Consider the following 14,970-nt stretch of genomic DNA (forward strand, 5'->3'; position numbering starts at 1 on the left):
ACACGTACCCTCTCTCACTTCCATTTTCATGCTGTTCTTTCTCTCCAAGCATCAAGGACACTCAAAGTATAGTGCCACTTTCACACTATTCAGGATTGTGTCACTATCAATGGAATGTACCTTGCAGCTTTAGAGACACAGATCTGACAGTACTTGCTGCAGGTGTATGCGCACCAACAAGCAGATACACGCATGCATGCGTACACATATAGGCGTACACACAGACACAGACACAAACACACACAGACAACTTCAATTCTGGGTGCGAGCCAGACTAGGCAACTTAGCCTAGTCTTAGGAAGAGCAGAGTTTTTCCAGCACTGTAAAATCTTGGGTAGGCCAAGGTAGTTTTGAGCCACCTAAGGAAAATTGTGAAAATTTAATTTAAATCGGCTCGGAAATTGCGTTTGAATAAAAGCCTATTTATGAGTGGATTGTTAATATGATAAAGTCTTCCACCAACGGAGGGCGCTTGTCATTCTATCAGTAGAGACAGGAGGAAGCCAGTTGGAGCCACGGGTGGCAGGTGGAGTGAGTCAAAGTGTAGAAGTTGTGTTTATAACAAGAAGCGTACAATTTCTGACATTTCAACATTTGAAGGCACGAGTGGTGAATGATGGCAAAAAGCTGAGGTAATGTCGGAAGTAACAGGCAGTTACAGGCAGACATCTTTCTAGCCAGTGGCAAGCTACCACTACACAGCTGCACTGACCAATCTGACACACAACAACGGCTACAACATCAGCGTCGGCCACAAGCTTTCCTGAAAATAATTGATTCCATTACTTTTATGTTCAACATAAGAAAAATGATTAAAGTCACTAAGCACTGCTCTATGTACATGTATCCCTGAGTAAGTTGGGTTTTTTATGTTCTAGTTACACAGCTGAGGGACTAGTTCATTTATTGTATGTTCTAATTATCCAGATGAAGAATTTTGTTTGTTGTTTATTGTATGTTCTAAGCTGACAAATTTGTATTATTCATTTATTGTTTCCCAAATAAGTCTAAAGAAACACGGAAAAAAAAGATTCTGTACATGTCTGATTTATCATAGCATAATGACATTTGATTCAATCTAAAAATTGTGTTAATCATGGCAATCGTTTTTCATGGAATCAAATGAAGAGAACCCAGGCACTTAAAAAGACAAACACATTAAGCGATGAATTCATACTAACCTGTCTTGGTCCTCTCAACCATGGAAAAATTAATTAAATTGGATTCATAAAGCTAAGGAATTTCTCAACTAGGATGCTGTTATGTTAGTCTATGCCAAAACTGGCGTCTATATAAGAATAAAATTGGAACCGCAGGAGGTGTTAAGTTAGCCGCAATGATAAAGCCAGACCGGCTGCACTCAGGCACAACTTAAGCCTTTTTTTGAGCCAGGAAAAACCCTGAATACTTTACCAATAATGCACCTGGGTGTTTCATTGGAGTGAGCCACGATGCCAGAATTACTAGCAAGAAAAGCTTTATGCAACACTTCCCTTTCTGTACTGACCTTAGTACAACTCATCACTGTTAAAAGTCAAAGAACTATGAAAAGTTCCGCTTTCCACTTAGTTCAATTTCACTTCAGCTGCAACAAAAATGGTGAAGTACACCCACTTTAGGCTTTTTGTACTTCATTTGAACTGGATGTTTTCTTTTGGAATGACTGAGAGATTAGAAGACAGACTGGCCGGCAGAAAACATACAAACGTTCTTCCACTAACCTACTTCGCCTAAAGTTTGATTCTCTTTTAACCAGAAAACAAATGGCTCAGACAACATATTCAGCAAGGGTTAAGTTAAACAAAGTCCATGTCTGAGTCCATCAGTTTCAGAAGAGTTAAATGCTTCCTGAGAAAGGTGGTGGTGATTGTCTGTGTGGCTGAACGTTGAACTGAACGCTGACCCACAAGGTCTCAGGGGTCAGGGGTGAAGGCTCATTCAATCAGCATAGCACACAGTCTGTTAGAGCAGCTCCACATCAGGCATCACTAATGATGGGAAGAGATGGATGGAAGGATGGACGAGCAGTGGGATGGGAGGACAAATACTGGAGGAGGGGCACTGTGATGACACTCAAAGTGATAGCTTAAATGTAGCGTGAAAAAGAGCCTTTCTTTAGACTTTCTTTCTCAAGTGCCAATGGGAAGCGGGCTTCTAACACCAAAGTTGCTTCTCTGAATCTCCGCACTGGCTGGTAAAATATGTTTGGAAGAGGTGAATGAGTAACTTCCTCTCCACCCAAATCAACTCCTGACAAAGTGCCGTTGAGCAAGCGCTTAATCCCCAGTGGAGCGGCTCAGCAGTCAACAGCGTGTCGTGCCACTACCTCTACTAAAATGTCTCACAAAAAGATTCAAGTTGGACCTCACGTGGAAGAACAAAGCCTTTGTTCATGCAAAGGCAGCCTCGTGCCACATCTACCCTTCCTTCAGCTCTAAATGCCACTCCTCCATTTCCACTCTCAAGGCTGAAAAAGTTGAAGCGAGAAAAAAATCAATGCATCAGCCAATTTTAGTTATCGCATTGCACTCTGAATTATATATAAGGGCTATGCAAATTAGACTCTCTCTCTTGCTCCATTTCCAGTCTCTGCGGCGATTTAAAGGCCCTGTTACATCATGACAAGGCCTTTTTATAGAGCTGAAAACCTCCGTGGCGGAAAAGGGAATAATAAGCCGTGGAGGCTGCAGAGAGGGAGAGATAGCGAGAGAGACAGAAAAAAAGAAAGAGAAAATGAGCCTGTGTCTGATTAAGCCGGCACAGGCTATGGGCTGTGTAGTGTGGGCCCCAGGGGATCGAGTGTGGTGAGGGCAGGGCTCTTCTGTCTGTCTGCTGCAAAGAAAGGAGGTGTGCGGGGTTTTCTGCCAGCAGAGTCCTGTAGGCTGCCTATCCTGACTGGACAGAAGGAGGGTCATTAAGCCAGGGATAATAGATGACAAGGTGTCTGCTAAATGACAGGAATGAATGATGCTCAAGCTAAGAGCCACCCAATGGGAAGCAGAGGGTGGCTTCCTGCATGGAGCCCATTAAAATCGTTTAAAAACACACCTCAGAGTGTATTATCCCACTTAAACCATGACCACTTGCCAAAGATGAGAGAACCATGACTGTTTTTCATCTTTTCTAAAATAAAATTTTATTTTGTCTTCTCTTGTACTTTGCCAGAACCTAGAAGAAGCCCAAGCTGTGCAGAGGTCATTTTACTTTCATTTGCAAAATATTATTTGGGCCTGCTCACTGACAACCTTTAGCAAATTACGCCCTTTATCAGGAGGGACAGTCGCAATTGTCTCTCTGCAATGCTTGGCAACCCACACCTGCTGATTCTGCCTGCCAATCAGCCAATGAGCTGGTTATTAGCCAAAATACTTTGTGGGTATTTAGAAAACTGAATAAATACTGCAGCTATAAACACAGAAGTTTTGTAAGTTAGACACATGTTTTCATATAAAAGCAAGCAGGAGTTTCATGGGGATGTTATAACATCAGTTTCATCTTGAGACATCGTCTAAAGGAGTACAGTTTTCATCTGGCTTGACTCCAATCTTATCTTGAGCATTTCTTTTAGATAAGGTAAAAAAATATGAGGTCCATCCACCCTATTACAATGTTTCATTCCAACTAACCAGCTGACTGTCAGGCTTGCCATCAGAAAGCTTTCATCTATTATTTTTCCAATCTACCCTTGTCTTTCAAGCTGAGCGGAGCTGAGATCATCTTCAGGGAACTTAGATAGCCTAGTAGTTAGAGCCATGAGCAGCTGCCCTCCTCCCACCTCTGATCTCAGCATGGAGGCTCCTCCAACTGCTCTTCAGAGGGAGGGACTGTGAGAGAGAACAAGCTGACCTCAGGGCACTGCTCTCTCTCTAGCCAGCCTCTCTTATCTGGGAAAGAAGAAACTCCATTAAAAACACCCAAAAGGAAGGCTGGCTTACCACAGCCGTATTGGACTTCCGGACGCTCTCACACACAGCCAGACAAATGGATACTGCAACAACAAGGCTCTCTCATGATTTTTTAAACAAGTAGTGGAAAGTAATTGGGTCATCCCCACTAAGAGTGCAAGTTCAGCCCTTTGTCCAAGTAGTCATTTGATAGTCATGTCACAAGCCAGCCCACGGGCTAAATAAACGCAATGCAATGGGGCTAGGATTTCTCTATAGATCCAATGGCTAAACAGCCACAGTGCTCCAGTTACGCTCCTGTCAAGGCAGTTATCAGAGCAGCTCATTCTTGTCCGATGGTTAATCCTTATCAAAAATGCACAGCAACAAGCACTGTTGTGACAGATATGATAATGATCTGCCTAAAACATCTAGGGTCAACTGGAATATGGTGAGCAAGATTTGCCTACTTGAAATATTTACTTCCCTGTTAACTGAACAATAATGATAAGCGCAAATAATATTAAAATGCCTGCCTGACTTGCATTAGGACGGCTTTATGGACTGTGTTCTACACTGGGTAAATTTAGTGACCGTCACCTCATCAAGGTATCACTCTGGCTGTGTCTGTCCATTGCTACCAGCCTTACCACTGGCCCACACCTTCCCTTTGTTCACCTACTGTCCACCAGTATTAATTAGGTAGCAATCAATGCGGTTTTGGTGAACATACAGACCTCTCGCATCCCGTCCATCCTCCCTCTTTTGTTGCTGTCCGCCTTCCCCCTTTCTCTCCCTTCATCCACCCTATTTCTGACAGACATTTTAATAGAAGCTGGCAGCAGCTCACAGGCTTTTCACTGACAGATACACAGGCTTATCTTGGACAGCAGCCTTTGAGTGCTAATCAAATAAACAGACCTGCAACTCAATATGAGGAGAGAGAAAGAGGAGATGGATCTTATCAACATACAGTAAGGGCTCCCCTACAGATGCTACAGCACCGGGAGTGTACAGGTCCAAATATAGCCAGAAGGATGAGGAGGCACACAACTAGGACTTCAGGAGTTAAAGGATAATTCCAGTTATTTTCAACCCTATTTTCCAGTTTTGTTTTCCATGACGATTGATTGTGTTCAAAATTTCATCACTTACATCACTGTAGAGCTTAACATTCCTCCAGTTTGGCAAGAGCGCTGCTCTCCAACACACACCAAGAGGGCCAAAGCAATCTCCAACAGCTGAACCCAAAAACTGCTTAAAACACATCATTTCAACACAATAAAGTCACACTGCAGTTACACATCTTTAAATAGCTGTGATCAAACAATTATCACATTTCAGTTATAATAGTCCATTTGATACTTTTCTAATGTTGCTCACACACTTCCTTGTTTACTTTGCTGGTGAACTGGAGGTACATAAAGGTCTACAGTGAAGTAAGTGACAACAACAATCAATCGTCATGTTGACAAAACTAGGCAAATAAGGCCCAGGTTGAAAATAACCAGAATTATCTTTAAGATAAAGTCTGGCCTAAAATCAGCATCGTTTATTGTCACTGCAGAGGCCCATGTATATGAAATGGTGTGCTATTTTTGCTGTCATTATGCCGTTTCAGAAGGAACAGAACAGACCTGATTGGTTTCCTCATATCACTGATACACAGAGCGGCTCTCAGATCAAACACACAGTAGGATAAAGCTGCTCTCCAACCATCAGAAACACAATGAATAAACATAAATCTCACTCTGGCTGCCTCAGTGTTGAGCTCATTAATTTACACTTTGCTTTGCTGATCAAAAGGGACCGCAGAATAGGCTACTCTATGTTTTCTGTGAATGGAGTTCTACAATACCCAGTGCAGAAGCTATTTAGCATTATTAGTAACAAATATAGTGTTAATTTAGCACTTATCCTAGATTTATTCTGCCTGACATCCATCTTGCATGTACTTTTCCTTTGGCTTTATTATTCCAAGGTCAGACTCCTAACCCTAAACACATGACTAGTGTTTCAGGCGCTAAGCTAACATTCAGCTACAACATATAGGCTTATGCTAATTCAGACGACGACCCACGCATAGCCTTGTATTATTCCTCTCCCTGCGTCTTAAAGTGTCCAGGATATGCAATGCTAAATCAAGTAGCTTGTAGATCAAATGATAAGAATTAGGACTGATTAAATATAGAAAGGAGTGCAGTTCCACCATTAACCCCAGTTTCCATATTTCCATCCACCCTGCTCTCTACAGCCAGCCATGGGTGCAGTTAGTCTTTGAAATTTACTCAGCAGTGAACCCAGACTCTCCACTCCCCATTGGTTAGCTGCCTATTCATCAGAAAGACCACATTTTAACATTTCATAGAACTGTCAGACCTCACTGTAACGGAGAGAGAAGTTAAATCAGAAGTGTGACAGAAAACAAGAATGAAGTCCATCAGATGTGTGAGACAAAGAGCAAGAGATAAAGTGAAGTGTGTGATTTTCAGCGAGCACCTCACAGCGCCTTTTTCATTCAGTTAAAGAAAGGTGTAAAGTTGAGCCGGTGGTGTCATTAGATATAGAATAAGGACAATTCTCTACTCTCTGCACTTTTGTAAACCAATCACGAGCTCAGCAGTAACTTCAAACTGTTGCTATAGGGTGATTAAGACAAACAAAGCCAGGGTGATTCAGTGCTGACGTGATAGATTGGACATGTGGACAGAAATTAAGCCATCTTCCATCTGTTGACCCAAAGTGTATGAACATTATGAACTCCAATATATCCAGTAGATGGACACTGTGTGCACAATATTGAGCATTATAAATGGAAGGCAGGACCGATAAGCAGTACTATGTAATAGGGGTGGGCAGTATTCATAGTATTCTGTTACATCACCACACGGTCATCTTGGTGGGAAAATAACGGGTGACTGTAATAAATTAACAAGTGATTGCAATCAAATGACAAACACAGCCAATGAGCTGTGTGTATTGTACAGCACCATATTGGTAGGAAATGCATGTGACACCATGGGAACTATGAATACCGAAAATGTAACGAAACCAACACCACGTATCTTTTACTGACCCAATTTTCCACGTCAGCATGTTCGGTAAATGCATTCCTCCAGTGTGTTTGTTCCTTTAATTTAAAGCTGTTACCAGAATGTGAAACTTGATGTCTTTGGCGACCCTTTGAGTCCCGTAGTGGTATAAACAAAATATAAACAAATTATCATTTCATTTATTGTCATTGAGGTAAATGTGACAATATATCATGATATGGATTTCAGGTCACATCACCCAGCCCTACTATGTAACCAAAGTCAGTCGCCCAAGTATTTATAACCCTTATCTCAGCTCCACACTAAGGGAACGCAACACCGTAGTAAATCAGAGAATCTGCGTGGGTGTGTATGCTAAGACAGACAAAAATGAGACAATAGTAGCCTGGGTGTGAGCTGTCGGGTACAGGTTGAGACATCTTGCCTGGTTAATGTGTAATTTGCTGTTAAACCTCATAACAGATCGCACTGCTTCACATGCCAAGATAAACAGCCTGGCCAAAGCTGAATGTAAACACTTCCTGACTGATATGAGCGGGCAAGTGGTGCTTTCTCACAACGACCACAGTACAGTTATAACCTGCTACCATCTTAGGGCCGTGAGGAATAGCAAAGCAAAATCTCTCATTGACCTAACCAGGACAGAGCTGAGACACCAAAAACACATGCAATGTCCCTGGCTTTACTATTATTATGATTCCATCACACCAACAGGAACATTTTTATTGTAAGTAGGCTTAATTCATTTGAATGAGAGTCTGCTCACTAGTGTTATATGAACACCTGGTTTCCATCTTTAGACCCAAAAAGCAGATGTGTTGAACAGCTGGCTGTCTCCAGCACTGTTTATACAACTAACCAACATGGACCAAGAACCTGCAACGCTCTCCGTCCAGGAGAGACCAAAATACCCACTGTAGTAATGATGGGAGACTGTAAAAAAGAAATAGTAACTAGTCATTACACATTCTCTACCCCTGTATGAAAGAAGAACATGTACTCCAGGCAAACTGCCTGTTTTAGGGCTTTACATATCTCTGAAGTACCATTCTGTAGCCAGCTGTCCTTGTGCAACCCCAAACACTCACTCCCTTCTAGGCCAAATGCATGTGACACACCCTGTGCGCTGCAGATCTCAGTTCTGTCAAATTGGTTCTCTACTTTCTCGGCCGCATTCTGTTCCAACTTTGCAACACTGACACACAATCAGTCACGTGGAAACATGGTCATCAAAGGAGCACCAACGTGAGCTTTACTGCCCTAACTGATTTCCGTGATCCAAATAGCTGCAGAAGGGAAATGCATTTCAAGTTCAATAAAAACCTGGCACAAATAGAAAGTAAATGTACTACACACCTTGAGGGACATGCTCTATTTCTCTGTCCTGCTCGAAAAGTGAGTCACCCCTCTTGGCAAGATGGGGTACCAATGTGCTTTTGCATCCATGTCACACTGAAAGTGGACTGACACCTGAGAGACAACAGGCCCAAAAATAAAACAAGCACACCCATGTACGAAATCTACATGTGAGGCATCACAGCCTAGAATTACCACAACCTAAAGTAGATATCTAGCCCATTTAACCGAGCTGGTGCATTATTAAGACCGTTAAATTGTAGGCCAGCAGGTGAGCTCAGCTTACCTTTCACCTGAGCCGCAGGAGACACCGCATCCAGAAGCCTTGGTTGGAGCAGGCTGTCTCACCTGCAGAGAAACAAACAGAGAGTAAGGTTTCACTCCAACTCACATAGTACAAACAGACAAACTCCCTCCCTCCCTCTGTCCCTCCTTCCCATGCTCCTCCTGGTCACACCACCATAGCCTGTGCTGGAGAGGGAGGGGCCCCACCCAGTCCCCGTCCCAAGGGAGCCAAGCCAGGGAGCCGTTAACGTCTCTCTGGGCCAAACACACAGCCTGTTTACCACCGCCATACACAACACTGTCAGTCAATTGCTGCTAGCTAATGTAGGATTAGGGCAACAGACCTGCTTTAGCTGTCTATCATGCTAAGATCCAATCCAATTTGTGCACAATAAGGCTCTGAAAAAAGTCATTAAAAGTGACAGTGAGTATGACTGATGGCGCGCCATTTTTAATACCGTTTCATGGAAGGAAACAGGATTCTATTCAGAGTGTTTACTGAGTCAATAGAACTACAGCAGCAGTTACAGCCAACTGTATACACACACACACACCTAGAGCACTACTCACACTAAACAAACACACACCCTAGTTGGAGGTAAATCCAGGAAAACCTGAAGTGAGAAAAGGAGCGGGTTGATTGCTGCAGGCAGGGTGATGTCCCCTGCTCATTTACATTTACAATTTTGACTCGCATTCTAATTGGACATATTGGACACATGTTATGTTGTTGCCTGCTTGAAATTTTGTTTTCAAAATCCCATTCTTGTCTCACTTTTGTTCTCCCTTGAAATGCTGCTTAATCCTGCCTGTGCAAAGAACAATGCATTCTGGAACAGCTGGGATGTGTGATAAGCCACAAATCCAAAAAACAAAACACACACACACACACACACACACACACACACACACACATACCCTTAATATACACCAAATACACTCATATCATTCCAAACAGACGTGAAACCACTTCCACAAATGCAATACTGCAATCACAAAACCTCAATATTTCAGTACTGCATCATCTTGCTGCAGGGAAACAGTTGCACACACTTTTTACACATCTATATGACTTCTCAATAACTACTTCCACAATATAGGCTTGAAGAAATATTTATATGAACAATAGAGGATTGTCTCTATGTTACAATACAGTATGAATGTTTTCATCAGGAACATGTAGCAAGGAAGTGTGTACTTGGATCATTACAGGTAAGAAAGCTTGACTGACTGAATAGGAATTTACTGACAAATTTACACTCAAAACCTTTTGAGTTTTCCAAGGTTTTCCCATGACTGAATGAATCCTTCACATAATTCATCACAATTCTAGTAGATCTAAAGATGACTTGGCCTGGATCTCTCAGGTCAACACCGGTCAAGGATCTAATAGCAAACCAAAGAGTGTAAAATGGTCTGGGTAGCAGGGGCAGAATCTGTGCCTTTAAATCCCACTGCAGAGCAAAGGAGCAGGCAATAACACTTGAGTACATCTAACCTAAATAAGAAGTGAACTGAGAGAGAATCCCTGAGCTGACAGCGCTTGAGGGAGAAAGACAAAGAGGGAGGGAGAGGGGAGGAGACAGGAGCCAAAGAGAGAAAGCAAGGAGAAGAAAATAGAAAGATAGAGGGAGGAGGGAAGGAGGGAAGGAAGGGGTAATTTAAGACAAGAAGATGGGCTGAGAGAGTCGTGACATAGTACTGGGCAGAATAATCACGCAGCACTGGTTTTTGTTGTATGATTTGTATGATGTCAACCACGTATGACGACATGAGAGAGGTGGAGTGCACATGGAAGTGAGTGTGCATGAAAAAAAAGGGAGCATGAGAGGAAGAGGAAGACATTGTGACCCAGAATGTGACGTGGTTTGGAGGGAAGGACTCCGGTAGCACTTGGGTCCCAACACTACTCTTTCATAGACACTCCTAGGCGTAGCTGTCTAGGCTTGTCCTACATTTCCTCACACAGACCAGATTCTGAAGTATCTGGGCCTGGGGCCATCCCACAGTGCAATGGACTAAAACGCATGCCACGTAGCTGTGACGCTGTGCATTTGCATTCAGCTCATGACCTGTATTGCGTTTCGGCCAACCTCCACTATGCTGTCCAATAATATTAAGTTACCATAAAAATAATCTTCAAGTAACTGGGCCAAATAAAATTCAAGCAAGAGACACTGATAAGCAAAGCTAGTCCTGAGAACTGGTAGCTGGTAGAAATCATGCCACATGCATACATAACACACTGTATGCTTCTCTGGAAGCAAATAACATAACAATTACATCAGAATATTGTGAGCTAGCCAACGGTTTCCTACCAGAGAGCCAAAAGTGATTCATAGGAGGGGTTTTAGATCAGAGAGTGCAGGCCACTGATTTATAGTTGTGTCTGAGGCTCAATGGAGGGAAACAATGGGGAAGACATGAATAATAAGTTTGGGCTAGAACTGGCTGCTCCATGTGAGAATATAGCTGCTAAAAACTGAGGCAGAATAAATAGACACAATGACAGAGTACCAAGATGAACAATAAGCTGATTTCTGAACATTTGAGATGAGATTTTACTGATGTCTTCAACTTAGGCCAAGTGACCCAGAGCTGTCTGTAATAAATCAAGTCCTTGTATACCCAAATCTGTACATTACATTACATTATCTACATTATTTACAGTCCTGTTGTGCGTTTGTCAGAGTAAACTTCCATCTCTCTATTTTTCTTTTGACCTCCCTTTAACTTCCATAAATGTTCCCTGTTCATCTACCTCTGCATACTTATTTTCCCTAAAGGGTAAATATCTGTCTCTGTCCCTCACTTTTACATTTTAGGTGTTAAACTGATGCTCCAGAGTGACTTACAAGAGTGCAACAGGGATAAGCTTAAATTCCTAGATCACCCACATTACAAGCAACCAATAATGAGTAGTGTATAGATTGCAAGGGTCACAGCCATAGTGCCCTGACAGTATAATGTATGATAGACAAATGCTTCATAAAGAATTTAGAAGCAGGGGAAAATGTCAGTTTTTCCCACCATATGTTATCTACCTCTGTCCATAAAATTATCCTCCATCTCCCCACCATAGGGTGGTTCACCACCACTTCCCATCCATGTCCTTCCCTTGAGGCTTCTTCCCAGACCCCATTTACGCTTCCTTAATGAGGCAGTGGTGACTCCACACCTTTAATAAGAGACGTGGAAGGGATGTGGGGTACTGAACTTTAGCTTAATGAGAGAGGTGAAGGGATGGACAGAGGCAGGGAGAGCACCAAACAGTCCATGGTTGAGGGCAGGCACTGATTATAGACCTCCCTCTGCTTATAAAAAAAGCCTTTAAAAGTCAAGCATCTCATCAGCGGCCCCCTCCACTTCCCTCTTCATCCAGCCGCCCTCATCTCCATCTATGTCCTTCGGCCCACTTAGTTTGATGCAATCACTTAGGCAAGGCCGAAGCAGGCCGCACATAGCTTTCTTGTGAAGGTAGACAGTTGTCAAAAGACCTTCAAAAGTCAAATATGAGAAGGTCAGTGTTTGTTTAGAAAGTGAGCCTTTTCAATTTGTGGATGATTAGGCTAACTCCTTCCTTTGGTCCTACATCTGATAGGCCCTAATTCAAGTGGATAATGTAGGTCGATATTTACAAGTCAAAGTCAATGCCTTGGGTATACAGGGGTTGTTTGTCCAGCTAGGCCAAGCCACTAGGAGGACAAATAGACTATGACTTAATCATTCTCCCTCCATGAACAACAGAACAGTCAGAAGACTGGGACACAGGGAGACAAAGTGAGCATTCGCTGTTCCTAATGGCAGCAGATTAGTGCTCTAAGGAATGACGCTGGGTCTAAGGGCACTTAACAGTAAGTGCACTCAAATGCCTTACAGACTAATTATTGCTCATCCCATGTCCTCCTCCCCTGGGGCCCAGTGTCTGTGCCGTTAGGTTTTATTCTGGGCTGGCAGAATAAAACTGGCAGACAGCTGTTGTATGAGAACTAGCGACACGGGACCAAGAGTCAACAGCACCCATCTAAAACTGGCCCTACATCACAATACTTGCTTGGGAACTAACAATGTTGCTGATGATGATGATGATGATGATGATGATGAACTTCTCTGGACCTGTCGCTTCAGACAAGACAAAAACAACCTATTACGAAATATCCTGTTCAGGTGGCACAAGTTCATGTGAAATGGCCGCACAGCTGGAAAATTTCACCCACAGCTAATAAAATGTAAACACAAAGAAAATGTATCATTTGGCCTCAGTTTGTCTCTATTGTGTAGCCCTGGCACAAGGGCTTGCTGTGAAAATGCATTCCTGAACGTGCATGTTTGTTATTGATAACCCACTGCTCCACAGTGGTTTCATAACCATAGCTTTTGCAAGCATTGCCTTAGCCTTTTTCCCTTTTGAAAAAAGCCTAATTATTAAACTAGATTTTGCTGCATAACATAGGGTACATTAACATTATCCTACACCGCTAAATATGAAACCAAAGACAGACACTCTGTCTAATAATCACCAAAATATGATAAATGAAGCGTGAATGGCAATTCATCTTCATAATTGAACAGTGGGTGGTTGGGTTCTTGAATCAGGCTGTGATTACTAAATCGGTTAGCAGCCTTATCACAGTTCTGGTCCGGTACAAGGAGAAGTAGGGCAGGGAGTCTACCAGTACGGAGATTAGGTTTGGTTCGTTCTTAAACATAAACATTCACACCCACTGTAGGATCTCTGAGATTCATCTGAATTCATCAAGACTCGACCCTGACTGGATGAGAGGATTCCTCCACCAAAACCATAAAGAACCTTGTCCTGAATATTGCAATACTAACCTCATTGAGGTTACTGCCGATTCACTACATCCAGTTATTCAGGCTAGCTGTGCTTTATGGGAATTATCAGTATGACTAGAATATGCCATTTCCCAATCACATTTTTTGGCTGAAACTCTGCAATGTACAATAGTCAGAGAAAGTAGCATAAAAAATGCCCAAACCAACAGTAAAATCTAAGCAGTACTGCATCCACAAAATGATCACATTTTAGCATTAGAGTTGACTAAGCATTCTAATCTTAACTGTTACGGAGATGAGGTCATACTTATGTTTAGCCTTCATTTACGTCTATTATGACTGTAGTCAGGTGATGGGCCCGTGTTATGGAAACTGTGCACGCTCTGAAACCTGAGGTCTTTCTGGGAGCTGGTTGGAAAAGACAGCCACGCTTGAGTATCACAAGTTTCCTTTTAGTGTAATCTAACACAGTGGCACTTTCCTCCTGCGCCTGCCTCCTCCAGTAGCAAAACTGCTACTGCAGTCTCACAAACACACACATACACATCAATGCTGACCCTAAAACAACAGAGAGGTGTGATATTACCCCATTAATGGCAATTGATTAATCAGTAGCCGATGACGTAAGTGCCACTTGTCATGTCAACACCAGAATAATACAGGATACCAGGTCCAAAAATCAGAGCCAATCCCACCAAGCCTGCGCAGAGCCACGATGACCCTCCAAAAAGGGCTTTAACAGCCTGCTGCTAAAACCATGACGTAATCAAGCCTCTCAGCAACACCTCTTTCGTAATAAAACACTCTCCCTGCTCCAAAAGTGTTCAAAGTGTGTCAAACATTGACGACAACCTTCCTGTAAACTCAACACAGAAACTGCAGCTTAGCCCTTAAAACTGCAGATTATCAGCATCTGACATGGGGTGTCCACAGCGCCAATCATTTTCAGGGACGGGACAAAATCTCTGTGCAAGGCCTGGCGCTCAGAAACAGCTTTTAGAACAGATGAAGAAAACAGATGACAACAGATGAGCTTGGTAACCATTTAGCTTTGATTAAACTGATGTTTTGTTTATGCACTGTAATTACGAAGCAGGGTGGGTCTAATAAGACACTGCATTAGCCTCACAACTTGAAACCCAACAGTGAATTGTACTTTAAATGGTAGCCTAGTCAAAAGTGTAATAGAGGAGTGAGAGACCACAGTGTTTCAGCCCAAGAGGAAATGGAATCTCTCTTGGGGCATCATTCTGCAAGATTACACATTTTCCACATTTGACTGACTGGATGTATTGAATACAGCCTCACAAAATCAATTTTAAAAAGGACAATTCCAGTGTGACTGGAGTTTTTTGCTCATTTATTTTTTTACGTTTTCCATCCCTTTAATGTTAATTCTGTCTGTTTTTACATGCATGTACCACGATTAGCCTACAGAAAACAACTCCTTCTACCTCATCACTGAGAATGAGAAGCTGAGTGTGTTTTGTAAAGTTGCATCAGAACGCCAGTATCAGGCTATAAACTTTAACATTTTGAAAGAAGTTCCGTTGAACGCTTCATGTTAATGCGCACATTCAGGTACAATGTGAGAG

At 42.5% G+C, this 14,970-nt stretch overlaps 1 protein-coding gene across 1 annotated transcript in view; it reads right to left on the bottom strand.

Annotated features, from left to right (window-relative positions):
- Nucleotides 1–14,970, bottom strand: part of osbpl5 (oxysterol binding protein-like 5) — a 48,820-nt gene that overhangs the window by 28,852 nt on the left and 4,998 nt on the right. Inside the window, exon 2 of the mRNA XM_071895093.2 lies at nucleotides 8,580–8,641. The gene's annotated coding sequence lies outside the window, so the exon portion shown is untranslated. The remainder of the gene's footprint in view (nucleotides 1–8,579; nucleotides 8,642–14,970) is intronic.

The sequence above is a fragment of the Centroberyx gerrardi genome, chromosome 4 (genome assembly GCF_048128805.1).
Source record: "Centroberyx gerrardi isolate f3 chromosome 4, fCenGer3.hap1.cur.20231027, whole genome shotgun sequence".
NCBI lineage: Eukaryota > Metazoa > Chordata > Actinopteri > Beryciformes > Berycidae > Centroberyx > Centroberyx gerrardi.